At 38.7% G+C, this 14,302-nt stretch overlaps 1 protein-coding gene and 1 long non-coding RNA gene across 2 annotated transcripts in view; one reads left to right on the plus strand and one right to left on the minus strand.

Annotated features, from left to right (window-relative positions):
- Positions 1-14,302, minus strand: part of SPRR2G (small proline rich protein 2G) — a 96,590-nt gene that overhangs the window by 21,184 nt on the left and 61,104 nt on the right. The gene's annotated exons all lie outside the window — the stretch shown is intronic.
- Positions 3,879-14,302, plus strand: part of LOC117075053 — a 29,242-nt gene continuing 18,818 nt past the window's right edge. Inside the window, exons 1-2 of the long non-coding RNA XR_004433824.1 lie at positions 3,879-4,231; positions 5,726-6,252. This is a non-coding gene — a long non-coding RNA (uncharacterized LOC117075053). The remainder of the gene's footprint in view (positions 4,232-5,725; positions 6,253-14,302) is intronic.

Consider the following 14,302-nt stretch of genomic DNA (forward strand, 5'->3'; position numbering starts at 1 on the left):
AGAGCCACTTCTGCATATGGTGATTCAAGCCAGGACCCCACAAATCCACCAAATAAACCAGCACTGGCTGGTCAGCGACTCAAAGAAGTGGCCAACAAGTGAGGAAGAACAGAGTATCATGGGCAACTGACATAGAAATTCTCAAAGGCCTAGAAGATCCAGGATCCACGATCAGCTCATTCCACCCTCTTGGGCCTTGGCAGTGACATCAGATGGGAGGGTCAATCCTCCCTCTTTTCACGGAATAGTACTTTGCTTGGCAAGGCTGTTCTTGTCACTAATCTTCACACCTGCCTTAAATGCCAGCAAGACTGAAATGTTGAAACTCTCTCATCTTCATTGGTTAAACCTGAATTTCCCCCAGGCAATTAGTTTCTCTGAATATGAGCAGGTAAACACCCTCCCTCCACCCTTTTCCCAGCTGTCCTGGGACTACTTGAAACACAGGTGTGTCTTACCACAGACAAACACTGAAACTCAAAAAGAGAGTAAATAACAACTACAGCTACTATCGAGCTAATGGATTGCATATAAACATTCAAGATTCCTGGACTACAGGAGCCTTCACACCCACTCATCTCCCCAGGAATGCTCCATTGTATTCATTCATCAGGCTGACATTTGAGAATTTGGGTTATGCGGACTTGTGTGATCACACCACATACCCTTTCAGTACCTGAATCTCCACTGCATTCGTTCATCAGGCTGACATTTGATAATTTGGGTTATGCGGACTTGTGTGATCACACCACATACCCTTTCAGTACCTGAATCTCCACTGCACATGCCACCACTTTTCATCCAGCCTACCAGCACTCACCACTCTGGACTTTACTTCAACAGATAATTGCTCACTTTTTCCAGTGGCTAGGGCTCGGGTATCATGAGCCAAAATACTGAAAGTTGACTGGAAACCCTGTGTATTCTTCTCTGGTGAACAGCCACCTCTCAACTTCATAGCTGCCAACAGATGATAGTCCCATCTCCCTGGCACAGATAGTGAAGTCTCTTTTTTTGCTCATGTATGGTTCTATAAGCACAGTTTTCCCTACCAAATAATACAACAAACCAAACACATCAACCAGTGAAATTAGTGGATGTCTAACATTACCCAAGGACCACAGTTCCCTTCTTGAGCTCTGCCCAGTGCTTCTGCCCTTCCCTCCCATGCCACCTGAATCCCCAGCCCTGTACTCCAGCTATCAATATCTACGTCTGTCCTTTGGCCATGTGCTAAGGACTAGTTCAGATCTTCTTCTTTGGTTTACCAATTTCCTTTTACTCTCAACTTTAATCCTTCGTTGAAATTGGAGTGACCTACAGCTTCAGGTATCCAGCATCCTCCTGAATACATAGGACAAATGACAGTCAAGCCATGTTCCATGAGAGGACCAGGAATTGGCTTCCATGCTACTTCGCCTCTCACTTTCAGGGTCTATCAACACTCCCTGACTGACAAAACTATTTTTAAATTATAACTCTCATGCTCAGAAGACCAGGTCTACTTCTCTGAACTGTCTCATGTAGTATTTTCCAATGGACCTTTCTATCCATCAATTCCACAGAGTTCTTTCGTGGTGGCACCTATCACAATACTTGGTTTGGTCTCATGGGATTGACTTTTGCTGTAGCATTATAACATAAGTCCAAGTCTTCTACCACTAGCACCTACCAGTCCTCACACACATCCTTCTCCCACTCAAGGGTCCTGCCCCCCATGCACCTCATTGCACCTCTCCCTTGGCTGCCCACACAGAGAACCCAGAGGTACTGTGGGAAAGGGCTTCTGTGTCCTCTTTCTCCCAGGCTGCCCTTCCTCAGGAGATGGAAACCTTGCTGGTCACTCAATACCTGCAAAACTGGAGTTTCCTATACAAAAAAAAAGAGTTAGACACATCACATTAGTAACCGGAATGAGGCACCCAAAAAACAGAAAACTGGGGCAAATCCTTTTGTTTTCCAAAAATTTGACTGTGCTTGGGATCAAAGGTACAAGATTACTTTTTGTGCCACCTTAATCCTCTGAAGCAGGAAGTTGAAGAAGAGACAGTGACTGGGATTATCCCTGAAAGGAGAGAAGAGTTCCCTTAGGGATTGGCCTGCCCTCATCTGGGCCGGAAGAAGATTGTGTGGTTGGATTGACAGTGACCACTTTTTTCAAGGTGCAGTTTTAAAGAGTTAGGATAGTTAGGTGCATAAATAGACAGACAGGCAGGCAAACATAATATAATTCTGGAATTAACTTTGGAGCTCTTACAAGTCTTCAATATTAGAGATGAAGAAATAAAGTCATGGAGGTAGTGAGAAACTTCACTCAGACTGCATAGCTGGTTAATGTCAGTGAAGCTAGCATCCACATCTTCACATCCTATCTCATGTTCTTTCTACAACCCCAAGAGGCCTTATTTCACTTAAGCTTGAAGTCAAATCCCAGCTATTCAGAAACCACAAAGAGCAGTCTTCAAGTGAGGACACAGACCTGAGAATTTGAGTGAATGCCTTGGGACAGAGCAGGACTAACACTTCCGGAACCCCCAGGCTTGTGATATTCGATTACTCCCTGGCTCCTCTTTCAGAGCCTGTGGTTTGGACAATAAGAGTGTGCAGGGGCCATTGAAAACAATATGCTAAGAATAGATAAGGCTCAAGGACAGTATCTCTAGCTAGATGCACTTTTAATGAACTCCAGTAGTCAAGGACAGTATCTCTAGTTGAACTTTTAATGAACTCTAGTAGGCACCAAGAAGGCAGACAAATAAGAAAGAGCTTAGAGACAAGGAACTAAGCAGAAGGTTACATCTGGGTGCAGAAAGTTTGTTTTGCATTGTGTTATTTTTGCTGACGTGGGGTTTATGGAGTATAAATAAAGTGAGGCGGAGGCTCTAGGCACGGCCGCCATGTTCTCTGTTTGTCTTTGTCTCTTGTGTCTGTTCATTCTTCACCACCCCCAGCGCGGTCCTCAATAAGAGTGAGGTTGTCCTACAGAGAGACGGAAAGAAATCGAGGGAAATGATGGAGGCTCTAAAAGGAAGTCAAATAGAAAAAAAAATCTCAGATAAGAATAGGAATCACGGTATCAGAAGCACATATTGAGCAGAAATCTGCTCTAAAATATCTCCTGATGGTCTTTCAGCCTTTGCTTGAAGTCTGTCCACAATAGAGTGCTCTATGCAAGGGAGGCAACCAGATTTATTATTAATGAAATTACTTAGAAACTATTTCCTTGGTTGGACTGAAATGTGCTTCCCAGTGACTTCTGTTACTTTAGGAGAATTCTGCTCTGAACTACACAGCAGTTCCCTCCTTGTCACTGGAGGTATCATAGCAGAGGCTAGAAGTCCTGAGTCAGTGATGCTCCAGGGAGCTCCTTCCATGGGGTTGGAGGTGGCAAGACTCAAGTCTCTCATTGGCTTCAGGAATTGTTTATGCCTTGGTTCTCCACCTAGGCCACTCTTTCACCTGCTCATGGACTTCTCAGGAAATTTTACAGATTCTTACACACCAAAGAGGATGGGGCAGGAAAGTTTCACTCAGTAATTCAGAGGCATTCACATTTTTTACTTTGTTATAGTTTAATTTTTAGCAGATGGGCTCAGAAATTCATCTATGAGAAGGCCTATGAAAGAGTTTATTTGGAATGTTATGGGGACATACATTTATCTTATATGTTGATAAATGTTTGGCATAACCCATATGTAAGCCAAGTATGAACAAAAGTTTTGATTAGACCTATTTCTTCCTATTTGGTCACTCTTCCAAGCACTCCAATATCATGATGTTACTTTAGTAGAATTTAAAGAGCAGGCTAATACTGTGTAACTAATAGCATTTAGTTTTGTATCATCTCAGGATATTAATTACAAACAACAAAAGCTCACTCTGGCTGTTTAACAGAAAAGGGGTTTATTAAAATATTATTGGGTAGATTATAGAACTCTTGGAAAAGTCGCAGAACGAGGCTTGAGGCTAAGCATATAGGAGAAATGTCCAAAAACCACACCACAAAACCAGCCTGGTGGGGAAGCTCTACTGCCACCGCGACTGCTCCACCATTGCTGCATCATGCCAGGAACACATCCTTGCATCTTCAGCTAGCAGCAAAAGGGAGCCACCACCCCTGCCAGCAAAATGTCTTCTGCAAGGAGACCCTCTTCCAATTGTTCCTTTCCAGAGCATAGCTCTGACTGGTAGAGCCTCCATCACAGGGTGCACCCTGACTGCAAAACAGACTGTGAGATTTACTTTCTGGGTTCTACCTTGGGGAGAAGGAATACAAGTCTGTAAAATAGTCCTTACATAGTGACAATGTGCGAAGAGTACTGGAAAGCAAGGGAAAAGATTACATATATTTGCTACAAGCTCAAATTGTCACTGGTTTTAGATCCAGGCAAGTTGAGACAACACCTGCAGTGTCAGCCACATATTTGAAGCATCTGTCAGGGCATACAGTTGTGCTAGCTGAAAATGACCTGGATGGATGCTGGGCCTTAAAAAAAAAAAAAAGAAACAAACGAAAGAAAAGAAAGAAGAAAGAAAAGAAACACTTAACACCTCAGGCAGCAGGCTGTACCCTAAAGTAAGGTAGACATAACTATATTTCTTAATTGTGCTATAATGTTGACTGCTAAGATGTTATTATGGGTCCCAGACCTGAGGAATTGTTAGAATGATCAGAGCTGATATTGTGAACTTAACAATTCCACCTGATATCTCCTCTATATCTTCCATTTACTTTTCTCCATGTCACTGTTGCTACCTTCATTCAGGTACCATCATCTCTTACTCAGACTAACCGTAAGAACCTCTTAACTGATCTTCAACTCCCAATCCTCTATAAGCTAAACACCACACTGCCAAAATGATCTTTCAAAAATACAAAGGCAATTGTGTTATCCTGCCCACTGTCCTTCCTTCAATGGCTTCCTGTCACACTTAGAAAAAATAGTTGAACTCCTTAACATTGACCAGTAAGGTTCTAATTGTTTGGCTGTTCCCATAAGTCCAGTCCACACAACACTCCTCTCCCTGGGCTTGGCTTAACAGACCCTGGTCTCTCTATTCCCGATATGTGCCAGGTTCCTTCTTCCTTCCCAGCCTTCACACACACACAGCTGTCTCAACCAGGAACTCTCCCTGATGGACTTTCATGTTCCATACAAAGTTCAGGCTAACTCTCATAGATTCTTTCAGATGAGGTTAGTTCCCTCTGTTTTATGCTTTTTATAAATCTGAACAACTCCTTCATGACACATGTAACCATTATACTTAAGTAATTATCAAGGTAACCATTTGTTTTGTTTAATGTCTGCTATCCTTGCTGAATTTAAATTCCATGTGTTATTCACCACTGCTATAGGCCCAGCACCTCACAGTTCCTAAGACATATGAGGCCTCAATAAATATTTCGTGGCCAGGTGTGGTGGCTCACGCCTGTAATCCCAACACTTTGGGAGGCCAAGGCGGGTGGATCACCTGAGGATGGTGAAACCTCGTCTCTACTAAAAATACAAAAATTAGCCGGATGTGGTGGTGCATGCCTGTAATCCCAGCTACCCAGGAGGCTGAGGCTGGAGAATTGCTGGAACCCGGGAGGCAGAGGCTGCAGTGAGCTGAGATCGCACCACTGCACTCCAGGCTGGGCGACAGAGCAAGACTCCATCTCAAAAATAAACAAAAAAATTGTTGAATGGTTTTTACAATCAGATTCATTTCTCTTTCCTCCTAGAAATGAAGCCTTGGCCATGCAAGCAAGGGGAGGTGAGATCTGATAGTGCCAGGGAAGGAATAGGGCACTGTCAACCCACTAACTGGTCCTAGTATTGGCTATGTAACCCTAGACAAGTTATTTTACATTTCTAGACCTCAGTTCAGCAGCTGGAACACATGGACTTTGGATTTCCTTCTTGCTGGAACTTCCTTTATGCACTCGTGTTTGTTACTTACACATGTATTTATCCATTGTTCATGTCTGCTTGTCAGTTTTAGTTACCTCCTACCCCCACCTGTCCAAGGTGCTCTTGTCCTCAGAAGATCCCAGTGGCATGAAGAAAACTGACTTGGAAAATGTTATCCCAGATAAAACTGATCTGGAACACATAAAAAGTCTTTCCCCAACAATTTTGATTCACTTCAATTCCTGAAAGCTAACTTCTGACTTTCAAAGAAAATTCCACTTTGGCAACTGTACAGGTACTAACAACAGTTTTCCTTTACCTGGAAGAACAGCCTTGAAGGAGAAAACACACCATGTCTGTATGGGTGTGACAAAGGCTACTTTTTCTAGCACTCCTGGCACTCACAGAGAAGGCATTCATCAAGGGGCGAGATGAAAGCAGACTTAGATTTCATATAGCCAATTCTTGCAGTCCATGTCAGTAAAAGTGAAAAAGCACAGCAATAATGCATTGTCTCGTTAAGGCTAATGTGAGTAAAATAATTCAAGTATGTGGATTTCTGGTAGTGTAATTTTATCTCAACAAAGAACTGAGAACAATGAGAGAAGTGAATAGAAACCATAATCCCATCATAACAACCCCTGGAGCCTCTGAGCGCAAGGGGGATCTAGAATATTTCCAATGTCCCCTTGCAGTTAGTTAATCCCCTCCCAAAGGCACTGTTCAGATTCCTCACCATAGGTTCATTTTCCTTATTCTGCATTTCCGTGACTAGTAATGTTGTTAAGCATGTTTTAATATGATGTATATAAATAGAATCATACAGAACGTACTCTGCTGTGTTTGGCTTATTTGCCAAACATAACGTCTTGATACACATTAAATTCCTGCTTTTTTAATAGTTTCTTTAGTTTTCTTAATGTTAGGCAGTATTTCATTGTATGAATTTTCCATAATTTATTGATTTACCTGCAGATGGACATTTAGATTATTACAATTTGGGGCTATTTGAACAAAGTTGTTGTGAATATTTATGTACAAGTCTTTTGTGGACATGTTATTTCTCTTAAATGAATATTTAGGGGTGGAGCCTCTTGGTCATAGCATAGTTGTATGTTTAACTTTATAAGAAACCACTAAATTGTTTTCTACATTGATTGTGCCACCTTGCATTCATACTAGCACTGGAACTAGCACTAGCACCTTGCTGGAACCCGGGAGGCAGAGGCTGCAGTGAGCTGAGATCGCACCACTGCACTCCAGGCTGGGCGACAGAGCAAGACTCCATCTCAAAAAAAAACAAAAAAATTGTTGAATGGTTTTTACAATCAGATTCATTTCTCTTTCCTCCTAAAAATGAAGCCTTGGCCATGCAAGCAAGGGGAGGTGAGATCTGATAGTGCCAGGGAAGGAATAGGGCACCGTCAACGCACTAACTGGTCCTAGTATTGGACCAGTTATGGACCAGCATATGAGAGTTCCAGGGACTCCATCTCCTTGCCACACTTCCTTTGTCATTAATTTTAATATTAGCCATTTTCGTGGGTCTGAAATAATATCTCATGGGGCTTTTTAACTTCATTTTGCTGACTGATAACATGATTAAGGATTTCACATGCATTTTGGTCATTTACACATTTTCACTCAGACATAAATGTGGGTCTATTTCTGAGTTCTTTATGTTTTTCATTTATCTATATGTGTATTCATACACCAAAACCACACATTCTTGACTGATGAACACTGATAGTAAGTATTGAAACCAGATGGTGTGAGCCCTACAATTTTGTTATTTTCCACTATTGTTTAAACTTTTTTAGATTCTTTGAATTTCCATATAAATCTTAAATTTGGTCCATTAGTTTCTCCAAAAAAAAGCCAACTGGGATTTTTTTAAGGATTGCAAGGAATAAATAGATCAATTTAAGAGGACTGATACATTTAAAATAGTGTGTTATTCAATATGTGAACATATATCTCTTCATTTATTTGGGTCCTGTCTAGTTTTTCTCAAGATTGTTTTATAATTTTCAGTGTAGTAGTCTCACAAATTTTTGTTAAATATATTGCTAACATTTTATCTTTTTATGCTGTCATAAAGTTATTTCTAAATTTTATTTCCAATTGTGTGGTGATGGTATATAGAAATATAATTGAATTCTATATATTGACCTTGTATTCTGCGGCCTTGATAAAGTTACATATTAGTTCCAATATATATTTCTATAAGTTTCTCAGGACTTTCTACATGGGCAATTATGCCATTTGAGAGTAAAGACATTTGTGCTTCTTCTTTCCAATCCATGCTTGTACTTAGTTTTCTTACCTTATTGCACTGGCTGGAACTTCCAGGAAATGTTAGAATAGAAGTAGTAAATTGGGATATACTTGCCTTGTTTCTGACACTAGGGGAAAAATATTTCACAATTAATATAATGTTAGCCATAGGTTTTTCATAGATGACCTTCATCACATAGAGAAAATTCCTTTCTATTCCTAGTTTGCAGAGAGTTTTATCCTCATTGTGTGTTGAATTTTGTCAAATGCTTTATCTACATCTATTGAGACAATATAATTTTTTCCTTTATTCAGTTAATTTGGTGAATTACATTGATAATATTAAATAAACCTTGCATTCTATGACAAATCCTCTTAATATATTGCTAGACTAAATTTACTGATTTTTCTTAAGGATTTTTGCTTCTGTGCTCCTGAGAAATACCAATCTGTAACTTTCTTTTCATTTAACATCCTTGTCAAATTTCAATATCAGGGCTACGTTAACCTGAAAAAGACTTGGTGAATATTCCCTCTTTCTCTGTTTTATGAAAGAAATTATGTATGATTGAAATTTTTATTTCTTAAGTGTATGATCTAATTCACCAGTTAATCCTTTCGGACCTGGGGCGTTCTAAATGGGAAGGTTTTAAACTCTGGGTTTTATTTCTGTAATAATTATAGAGATTGTCTCAGTCAGGGTACAATGAGAGGAACAGAACCAGTTGGAATTGTACTTCAGAGGTTTACCACAAGGGCTCAATTTACATGATTGCAAAGGCAGCTAGGCAAGTCTAAAATCCAGACGTCAGGACATCAAGAGGGTATGTGGAACTCTGTCGTGGGCTAAAGCTGTAATCCACACATAGAATTTCTTCAGGGAAGCTTCAGCTTGGCTTTTACAGCCTTTCAACTGATTGAATCAGACCAGCCTATATAAACCGGGATGTTCTCCCTTACTTAAAGTCAATTCATAATGGTCTTTAATTACATCTACCTTCACAGCAACACCTAGATTAGTATTTGATTGAGTAATCAGGGACTGTCACGCAGCCAAGCTGACACATCAAAAGACTGTCACAGGGCTGTCAAATTTTCATTTCTTTATGTGTTAGTTTTTTATTTTCAAGGAATTTGTGCTTTTAATCTAAGTTGTAGAATTCAATATGAAGTTGTTTATAATATCCACTCATTTTAAATTTAAAAATGTCACGCCTATCATTTGTGAAATGCTTTCTATTCATTTTTAAATATATAACATCATCGTGTGTGTGAAAGTACTCAAGCCAAAAACTAAATAAGGATGATAATTTTTAAAGTAATGATAGTAGTCATAATAATAATTTTTAACACCTAGGATTCATCTCTTATTCCTCTTTCCTCACCTCCCACATACTACTTCCTAGATCCCAAGTTCTGCCTTAAGCTTATTATCACTTCTCATCTTCTCATTATCTTCAATGTTCTACCCCAATTAGAGCCACCATCATCCTCACCTGAACCACTGCAGAAGTTTCCTATCTTGTGTCCTGATTTCTGTCTTGTCTCCTTATTCCTATCTTGTGCCACAGCAATCCCATATCAGAACAACCACAAACAACCACAGCAATCATATAAAATATAGAGAAGATTATGTCCTCCCTGATTGAAATGATATATCTTGCCATTGTAGCTAGAGAAAAATCTGAACTCCTTACTGTCCTACAAAGCACTTCATGCTGTGGCACTGACTCTTTTGCTGACTTCATCATATCTTTCTTTCCTTGTTCACTACGTTGCAGGAATATTGACATTCTGGTGGCTTCCTTCCCTTTAAAGTAACCTTTTAACTGACTAAAATTGAAGTATAAATTCATAAAAACTCACCAACTGCAGTATACATCTCAATAAAGCTTCATAAGCTAAACAAACATGCAACCAATGCACAGATGAAGAAATAACATGTTACCAGCATCTCAGAAGCAGTCCACCTGGGAAGCAGGTCCTCAGAAGCAGTCCCAGTCACCACCAGCCCCCAAACATTACCTTTTTCCTGGCATCTAACACCATACATTTGTTCTTCATGTTGTGAACTGTACATAAAGGGAATCATACAGTATGAACTCTTTGGTGCCTGGATTTTTTTTCCTCAAAATTGTGTTTGTGATATTTCTGGCGTGTATAGATTGTTCATTCTCATTGCCGTATAGTATTTCTCTATGAGAATATACCACCATTTGTGCATCCATTTGATTGCTAAAAGACATTTTAGTAGTTTTCAATTTTGAATTTTAAAAATAGTACTAATTTGAATATTCACGTACTTATCCTTTTGTGACTGTATGTACACACTTCTGTTAGGTACATACCTAGGAATATAATGACTGGGTCACAGGATAGGGATATGCTTAGCTCTAGTGAATACTGCTAACTTTTTCAAATTCTTTCTACCATCTATTATTCCTATCAGCAGTGTATGAAAGTTTCAATTGCTCCACACTCTGACCAAACTTGGTATTGTCTATCTTTTTTCTTGTTAGCCATTTTGGTGGCTATGTGGAGATAACACGTTGTGATTTGAATTTGCATTTCTCTTATGAATGATGAGATTAAATTCTTTATCACATGTTTATCAGAAATGTGGAAATGCCCTTTCATGACTTGTCTGTTCAAGTTGTTCAGACATTTTTCTATTTGCTTATTTCTTGTTTTTGTTGCTGTTGTTGTTGTTGTTGTTGTTGTTGATCTGTAAGTAGGAATACATATGTGTACATATTCTGGGAACAAGCCCTTTATTAAATATAGGTATTACATAAAGCTTCTCCATCCCTGTGGCTTGATATTTTGCAGTCTTGGTGGTGTTTTTGATAATCAGAAATTTTTAGTTTTAATGACATCCAATTTGTCATTTTTCCACCTTATTGGTATGATTTTTATTGCCTGACTAAGGAATCTTTCCTATTGACAAGATCTGAAGACATTCTCCCAGAGTTTAGAATTTTGGTTTTGGATGTGTAATATATTTTTATTTTCTATAGGTACATAATATACATATTTATGGGGTACATGTGACGTTTTGTTACACACACAGAATGTATAATGATCAAGTCACAGTATTTAGAATATCCATCACCGTGAGCATTTATCGTTTATCTGTGTTGAGGACATTTCAGTTCCTCACTTCCAGATATTTTGAAAGATACAACACATTCTCATTAACTATAGTCACCTCACTCTACTATTAATCATTAGAACTTATTTATTCTATTTAACTATATGTTTGTACCCATTAACCAACCTCTCTTTTTCCCCACAACCCTATGCACATACACCCCTTTTCCACCCTCTGGTAACTATCATTTTATTCTCTACCTTTGTGAAATCACCGTTTTTAGCTCCCACATATGACGGAAGATGAGATCATTGTCTTTCTGTGTCTGGCATATTCTATTTAACATAATGACCTCCATCCAGTTTCATCCATGTTGCTGCAAATAATATGATTTCCTTATTTTTGTGGCTGAGTAGTATTCCATTTTATGCGTGTGTGTGTGTGTGTGTGTGGTGTGTGTATAAAATATTTTATTTGTGCATTCATCTGTTGATGAACTCTTAGGTTAATTCCATATCTTTGCCATTGTAATAGTGCAGCAGTAAACATTAGGATGCATAAATCCTTTTGATATACTGGTTTTCTTTCCTTCAAATAAATACTTAGTAGTGGGATTGCTGGATCACATGGTAGTTCTATTTTTAGTTATTTGAGAAATCTCCATACTGTTACCCATAATGGCTGTATTAATTTGCATACCCACCAATGGTGTATGAGAATTCTCCTCATCCTCTCAAGCATCTGTTATTTTTCATCTTTTTTAAAATAGCCATTCTTACTGGAGTGAGGTGATATCTCACTGTGGTTTTAGTTTGCATTTCCCTGAGAATTAGTGATGTTGAGCAATTTTTCATATACTTGTTGGCCATTTGTATGTCTTCTTTTTAGAAATGTCTGTTTAGATCCTTTGTCCACTTTTTAACAGGATCGTTTGTGTTTTTTTGCTGCTGTTTGAGTTCCTATATACCCTGGATATTAGTCTCTTGTTGGATAAATGTTTTGCAAATATTTTCTCCCACTCAACAGGTTATCTCTTAACTTTGTTGATAACTTCCTTTGCTGTGCAGAAGCTTTTTAGTTTAATGTAATACTATTTGCCTATTTGCCTATGCTTTTGAGTCCTTAACCATAAAATCCTCACCTAGACCAATGTTCTGGAGTATTTCCTCTATTTTCTTCTAGCAGTTACATAGTTTAGGGTCTTGCATTTAATGTCTTTAATCCATTTCAAGTTGACTTTTGTATACCATGAGAGATAGGGGTCTAGTTTCATTCTTCTGCATATGGATACCCCGTTTTCCCTGGATTATCTATTAAAGAGGGTGTCCTTTTCACGGTGTATGTTCTTGGTACCTTCATCGAAAGTCAATTAGCCCTAAATACATGAGTTTATTTGGGAGTTCTGTATTTTGTTCCATTGGTTTATGTGTCTGTTTTAATCCTATATCATGCCATTTTGGTTACTATAGCTTTGTAATATGTTTTGAAGTCAGGTAGTGTGATTGATATGGTTTGGATGTTTTGTCCTCTCCACATCTCATGTTGAAATGTGACCTCCAGTGTTGGAGGTGGGCCTGATGAGAGGTGTTTGGATCACGGAGACAGATCCCTCATGAATGGTTTGGTGCCCTCTCCATGGTAAAAAGTGAGTTCTCATTCTGTGATTTCATGTAAAATCTGGTTGTAAAACAGTGTGACACCTCATCCCCTCTTTCTCTCTTGCTACCTCTCTCACTATGTGACAAACTAGATCCCCATCACCTTTCACCATGATTGATTGTAAGCTTCCTGAGGCCCTCACCAGAAGCAGATGCCAGCACTGTGCTTTGTGTACAGCCTGCAGAACTGTAAGCCAAAATAAACCTCTTTTCCTTAGAAATTACCCAGTCTCAGGTATTCCTTTATAGCAAAACAAACAGCCTACAGTGATGCCTCCAGTTTTGTCTTTTTTGCTCAGCATTCTTTTGTTTATTCAGGCTCATTTTTGGTTCCATACAAATTGCAGGGTTTTTTCTATTTCTGTAAAAGGATGACACGGATATTTTGATAGAGATCACATTGAATGTATAGATTGCTTTGGGTAGTATGGTTATTTTAACCATGTTAATTTTTCCAATGCATAAGCATTGAATCTCTTTCCACTTGTTTGCATCCTTTTCAATTTCTTTCATCAGTGTTTCATAGTTTTCCTGGTGAAGGTCTTTCCCCTCTTTGGTTAAATTTATTTCTAGCTATTTTTGTAGCTATTATAAATGAGATTGCTTTCTTGATTTCTTTTCCAGATAGTTTGTAATTGGTGTCCAGAACTGCTACTGATTTTTGTATGTTGATATTTTGTCCTGCCATTTTACTGAACTTGTTTTATAGATCTAAGAGGATTTTGATGGCGTCTTTGGGTTTTGCTAGATAGAAGATCAGGTCATCTGTGAAGAGGGACAATCTGACTTACTCTTTACCAATTTAGATGCTTTTTATTTCTTTCTCTGGCCTGATTACTCTGGCTGGAACTTCTAGTACTATGTTAAACATGCATAATGAAAGTAGCCTTCCTTGCCTAATTCCAGTTCTTAGAGGAAGACTTTAAACTTTTCCCCATTCAATGTTATGTTAGCAATGGGCTTGTGTATGGCCTTTATTTTGTTGAGGTATGTTTCTTCTATATGTAATTTGTTGAGAGTTTTATCATAAAAGGATGTTGAATTTTGTCAACTGCTTTTTCTGCATCTATTGAGAGGATCACTTTATTTTTCCTTCATTCTGTTTATGTGGTATATCACATTTATTGACTTCCATATGTTGAACTATCCCAGCATCCCTGGGATAAATCTCACTTGATTATGGTGTGTCATCTTTGTGAAGTGCTGTTGGAATTGGTTTCCTAGTATTTTGTTGAAGATTTTTGCATCTATGTACATCAGGAATATTGACCTATAGTTTTCTTTTTTGTTGTTGTGTCCTTGTCTGGTTTTGATATCCAAATAATGCTGGCTTCATACAATGAGTTAGGTAGAATTCCCTCCTCTTCTAGTTTTCGGAATAA

Source organism: Trachypithecus francoisi, unplaced genomic scaffold (genome assembly GCF_009764315.1).
Source record: "Trachypithecus francoisi isolate TF-2019V2 unplaced genomic scaffold, Tfra_2.0 Lachesis_group5, whole genome shotgun sequence".
NCBI classification, from domain to species: domain Eukaryota; kingdom Metazoa; phylum Chordata; class Mammalia; order Primates; family Cercopithecidae; genus Trachypithecus; species Trachypithecus francoisi.